Source organism: Lactuca sativa, chromosome 4, assembly GCF_002870075.4.
Source record: "Lactuca sativa cultivar Salinas chromosome 4, Lsat_Salinas_v11, whole genome shotgun sequence".
Classification (NCBI taxonomy): domain Eukaryota; kingdom Viridiplantae; phylum Streptophyta; class Magnoliopsida; order Asterales; family Asteraceae; genus Lactuca; species Lactuca sativa.
In genome coordinates, this window is record NC_056626.2 from 159,083,132 (window position 1) to 159,088,834 (window position 5,703).

At 33.5% G+C, this 5,703-nt stretch overlaps 1 long non-coding RNA gene across 1 annotated transcript; it reads right to left on the minus strand.

Annotated features, from left to right (window-relative positions):
- Window positions 1-449: 449 nt before the first annotated feature.
- Window positions 450-3,718, minus strand: LOC111906899 (uncharacterized). Its single transcript, XR_002855375.2, has 2 exons — window positions 3,119-3,718; window positions 450-628 (listed from the first exon to the last, which is right to left on the minus strand). It is a non-coding gene; the product is annotated as an uncharacterized LOC111906899 (long non-coding RNA).
- Between the last annotated feature and the right edge of the window lie 1,985 nt (window positions 3,719-5,703).

The following is a 5,703-nucleotide window of genomic DNA, read 5'->3' on the forward strand; positions in this document are numbered from 1 at the left end:
ATATAAATAATTATTAATTTATATTTTATATGAGATCTATAATTTATCTTGTAATTTTAACGAATTATTAAGTTATCATTCTATCCCCGAATCAGACCTACCAAAAATATTATCTTAAACAATTTATTAACTAGTCGAGTATTAATTTATTGAGTTTCTATTGTACATAGTTTTATTGTCTTAAACCATGATTAAATAAAATATATTAAGTTATGAAATCTCTTAGTTGCATATAAAATGAAAGTGAAATCTTTAGAAAAGTCTCTAAATTTTGACTCTATTAATAAAAAACATCCCTAATTTTTATTTTTATTTCATAATTAAGCCAAGAAAACTGATAAATATGAGTGTTAACCTAGTACCAGACACATTTTTTAAACAATTACCAATTGGGATTAATTTTTTTTAAATTTCTTTAGTGAGATCAAAGTTTAAAGAATTTGCTAAGATTCTTGTAATATCCATAAAATTCAAGCCAATTTAAAACATTTTCAACCAATTAAAAACCATTAATAATACAAAGTGTTTGCAAAATACTTTCATGTTAGAGTATCATAGAGATCAAAATCATAAAAATATGAGGAGCTGTACGATCATGCCTTCGCCTTCCCACGATCATCCAAAGTACCTGAAACCAAAGCTGAAACTATAAGCCCGAAGCTTAGTGAGTTCCCCCAAAATACCATTATATAGCAAATAGCACATATACAAATAAAAACATGTAATGGGTCCACAGCTTTACAGACTGGATTACTCTTGGGCCCACAGTGTGAGTCTGGCTTGCCTTCCGGGCACACAACTCACATATGGCTTGCTACTGAGCCCACAGTACGAGTCTGGCACGCCCTGCCCGGCCCTCATCTCGTATCTGGAATGCTCCTGAGCCCACAGTACGAGTCTCGCATGCCCTGCCTGGCCCTCAGCTCGTATCTCAAATGCTCCTGAGTCCTCAGTATGAGTTTGGCATGCCCTGCCCAACACGGCGGTTGGTGGCGGCAGCCACCACCTCACGGTGGTGGTTATGAGTTTTCTTTATAATTATAGTCACTAATTACAATTTACAATGCTTTAACCCAAAAATAAACACACACACACACACACAAATAGATAAACACACGCACAGCCACCCTTGTGGTGGCCGGCGGTGGTAGATGGTGGTAATCACAACCTCACGGTGGTGGTGGCTTTCTTGGTTTTCCGGCCACACAAAACACACTCTATCTGTTTACAAAATGACCCCAGCCACCCACCTAGTGGCGTAAGGCGGAAACAGAGACCCAAGAAAACAGACAGTAGCGACACTCAGTGGTAACATGTCGTCATCGGCGGCAACCACCTTGGCCGGCTGTCATGGTGGTTCCTCATGACTCCTATTGGACAGAAAACCACACACTCACATGCAACCTCAACACAAACCACAAACCACCATGGTCTCCATGGTTGTCGGCCTTTGATCCCTACGACTGAAAAACAACAGCGACGACAGAAGTCATAGAAGACGGTTGCTGCAGCGGGGAATGGAGGTTGCGCCTCCACCGGAGTATGACATCGACGGTAGCAACACTTTGAGTGGTGGTGGTTTGTCATCTCCAGCAGCAATGGTTAACGACGGGAGCTCCGGCTTCAATAGGTAATGAGATGGTGGCTTCCGGTGGTCTTTGTTGATCGGAAAATAGGAGAACGGGTGTGGTGGCGCCGGAGATAGGAGGGAGTGAAGGTGGCGGCTATTAATAGTTAGGGTTAGGGTTAGGGTTGACGTTATATACCTGCTCCATTCAAACTCTGATCCATATTGACACCATTAGTCCTTCATTCTCCTTTTTCTTTCAATTTCGATCCAGAATTTACCATTTCAACCCCGCCTTCGGAAACCCTTCCAATCAAGTCCGAAATGTTAACAATCAGCCCCTCCCTCCACAAATTATTTTCAACTTCAATCCATTATTTACCAAATAACCCCCATATTTCATAATTCATTACAATTCAGGTACAATACTTACCAAACACACCCAAACTTTTGAAATCCTTTTCAAAATAAATCCCAAAATTATACTCTAACCACTGAAACTAACATCCCAGTAATTATTATTTGATTTTGGGCTATAATAATATAAAATAATAATAAAAATTACTTCTCGGGTTTCTAGATTTATTATTTGATTATTCTATTTTAAACGGAATGTTACATTTCTTTAAAGCTTCCTATGTCTTGTAGAATGCGATATAATTTAGACAAAATTTCACAAATGCTTCTTATGGTTTTGATTTTGTCCTAAAAAAATCCGTATGAAATTTTTTTTTTTGCATGAATGATCCCTTTGGACGAAACCTTGCACTCCATGGTCCTGATGACGAACATGTTAGTTTTTCTGTTAAATATAAATGAAAAAACTATATTGCCTTCGATTATTTCATTAATAACTGGTGGCTCTCTCTCTCTCTATATATATATATATATATATATATATATATATATATATATATATATATATATATATATATCATACATTCACAAGAGCATCTCTGTTGGGTTCTCATTTTTAATTTTTTGCATAAAAACCTATACCACCATATACTCCTACCTCATTGCCTTTTCTTTCTTTCTTTCTTTCTCTCTCTCTCTCTCTCTCTCTCTCTCTCTCTCTCTCTCTCTCTTTCTCTTGCTCTTCAGAGTACAAATGCTAAACCACACCATCGCCACCACCATTTTAACACACATTGTAACATTGTTGTAACCTAGTGATGAACTCCAATTTTTGAAGATGATCTACATGAACTCCTTGATGAAAAATGTAAAAGAAAAGAAAGGTTGTACTGGTCTTTTTTAGGAAATCACCCAAATTTTAGGAACTCAAACTTTGAATGTGGATACCAATGGATGAATACAATTTTCAGTAATGAACACAAGGAACATAAATTAAACCCTAAGTATTCTTGCATATTTATCTAGTTGGTTGGTAACTATCTATTCTGCTCCGACATCACCTTCACAACCATTAATTCAAGGGCATGCCAGAAGGGGTAAAGGCGAGCAACATAATCATGACTATGGAGGTTAGTGAGTATAGATACTAGAAACTATTTATACCTCTTGAAAATTCAATCGTAAAAATCATACCTTCAATATCGAGGACCTGGAATCGATGATGTTTAGAAGATGGGGTTGCGATTTTTGGTGGTCGTGATCAAGCTGATAAAGAAGTGAGAGCTTCCATAAACCCACCCACCCTACGAAATATGGATTAAGGTCAGGTGGGAGATGGTAAGACCTCATACTCATTTTTTGACCATCATTCGAATCGAGTAATTAGCTCACATTCATCCTAGCATCCATTCTTTAGTTCCAAATCTAGAATCCACAAAACCCAAACACCTTGCATTCGATTTTAAACCCAAACTCACCTTTGTGTGTATGTTTATCAAGTTGCAGGATAGTGATCGAAGAAGAAGATAATGAGGTGGGTGACATTGGTGGTGATTTTAGAGAGAGGGTGTGAGAGAGATGGTGTGTCTGTGTTTGTGTGATGTGTTTACCATTTATCTTTTTTAATTATATATCATTTTAAAATAAACAAAAAGTTCAGTAACGGTGTATTTGTAATTTTACATGGACGTAACCCTTATTTTTTTAACAGAATCAACTGGACGTTTAACATAAGGACCATTAGTGTGTTAAGCATTGTCGTAAAAGACCACTGGTGTTTTAAGTTTTGTTGAAATAGACCATTCGAAAAAAATAGTTTCATAAAAGCTATTTTGGAACAATTTTAATACCATAAGGGCCATTTGTGAAATTTTATGTATAAGTTATGTTAAAAAATTGTCAATGTTTGATTTGAGCATGTCACAATTTGTTTTCTACCAAAGACCTATAGGAATCGATCACATGTTTACTTTTTAATATATTTTTTTTCTTTGAAAAAGTATTTAGAAGGTCATAGGTAAAATTTCTCAATTAAGTTTTGAAAATGCTTAAATTCTTGTCATAGGGATTTTATTATTAGAAAATGAGTGCTATTTTAAGATAGATGGAATTTTAATATTATTTTTATCGCCCAACTTGGCAAGTGGACTTATGCTAGTTGCAACAAGCCAACAAACAACAATAAATTATCGTTCTTATCCATAAAAAACTTATGAATCTAGTGCATATATACATTCATTGTTTATTTATTTATTTTTTTATCATTGTTTATTCCGTTTGTAACAAGGGAGCGAAAAAAAAATCAAGCATTTGCTTATTTATATATTAACTGTATCTTTTTTTTTATGTTTTTCATTTTTTGTTAAGAGAAATCAACTGCTAAATTAAGGCTATGTTTTTTCTTTTTTGTTAAGATACTAGGTGTAAGACCCGTATATTACATGAATTTATAAAAAATAAAAATTTAATATGAATATATATATATATATATATATATATATATATATATATATATATAAACATTAAATATTTTATAAAATAATGTTTTTCAATAACAAAATGTAATCTTTTGGAGCATTTATGAAAGAAATCAAATCGTTTGAAGCATTTATGATAATTTATTATCAAGTTAATTAATAGAATGATAACCTTTTATATATATATATATATATATATATATATATATATATATATATATATATATATATATATATAATCCATTAGAATTTTTGGAAAATTTATTTTAATAAAATTGAAATCTCCAAAAAATGACAAGTGAAAAATAACAATTTTAAAAATCCTAAAAAATGACATTTATCAAAATGAAGGAGAAGATGACAAGTGGCAAAAGTATTTTCATTTATTAAGTAGGATGTTAAGGCTATGTTTGACGTATTAGTTGAACAATCTAATTGTTACTCGAAAACTAGTTGATTCTAAAAAAAATCAGCAGTTATATGAAAAACTAGCTGATAAAAAATAATCTTTGGTAAAACTAGTTGGTAATTTAGCTAAAAGATATAAAACAACATAAAAACTCATTTGGCAAAATATGTTTTTTTATAATTATTTAAGGATTCAAACCCTTACTTGAATATTTTTAAAAGCTGATAAAAAGCTAGTCTAAATATTTTTTATTTTATTTTAAAGCTAGCCTATTAGATACTTTGATAAAATAGCGGTAAAACCCAGTGTGCCCTAATAAACTCCTATCACCCTTCACATTTGTCGGTGGGGATAACTTGGCTATGATGTCGATCTTTGCTCAATCCACCTGAATCCTTGATTTGGAAACCTGGTGACCCAATACAATTCCCTCTTACACCACGAAATGACATTTTTCCCAATTCAAGACCAAACTGGTCTTTTCACACCTACCAAGCATCAAATCAAGGTTAGTAAGACAATCATCAAAAGAAGAACCAAAAACTGAAAAGTCATCCATAAATATTTCCATAAAGTTCTCCACCATGTCATGGAATATGGCCATCATGCATCGTTCAAGCATTTAATCTATATAAGGTAAGGGAAAATTGATGGGTTTTAGCCATAAGAACTTTCCTATGTACGCATGCAAAACCCTAATGCTTGGATCTAGGCTTTCTAATTAAACATGCTTTGAATCCAAGACTTCTAATGACTATTTAGGTGTAATAACAATATTGAAACAGATCTACAATCATACCTTTGAATTCCTTGTTGACCTTGTTGTCTTGGAGCTTCTAGAGTCACAATTGTCACTCCTCTAATGGCTTACAAACACCGAATAGCAAGGAGGA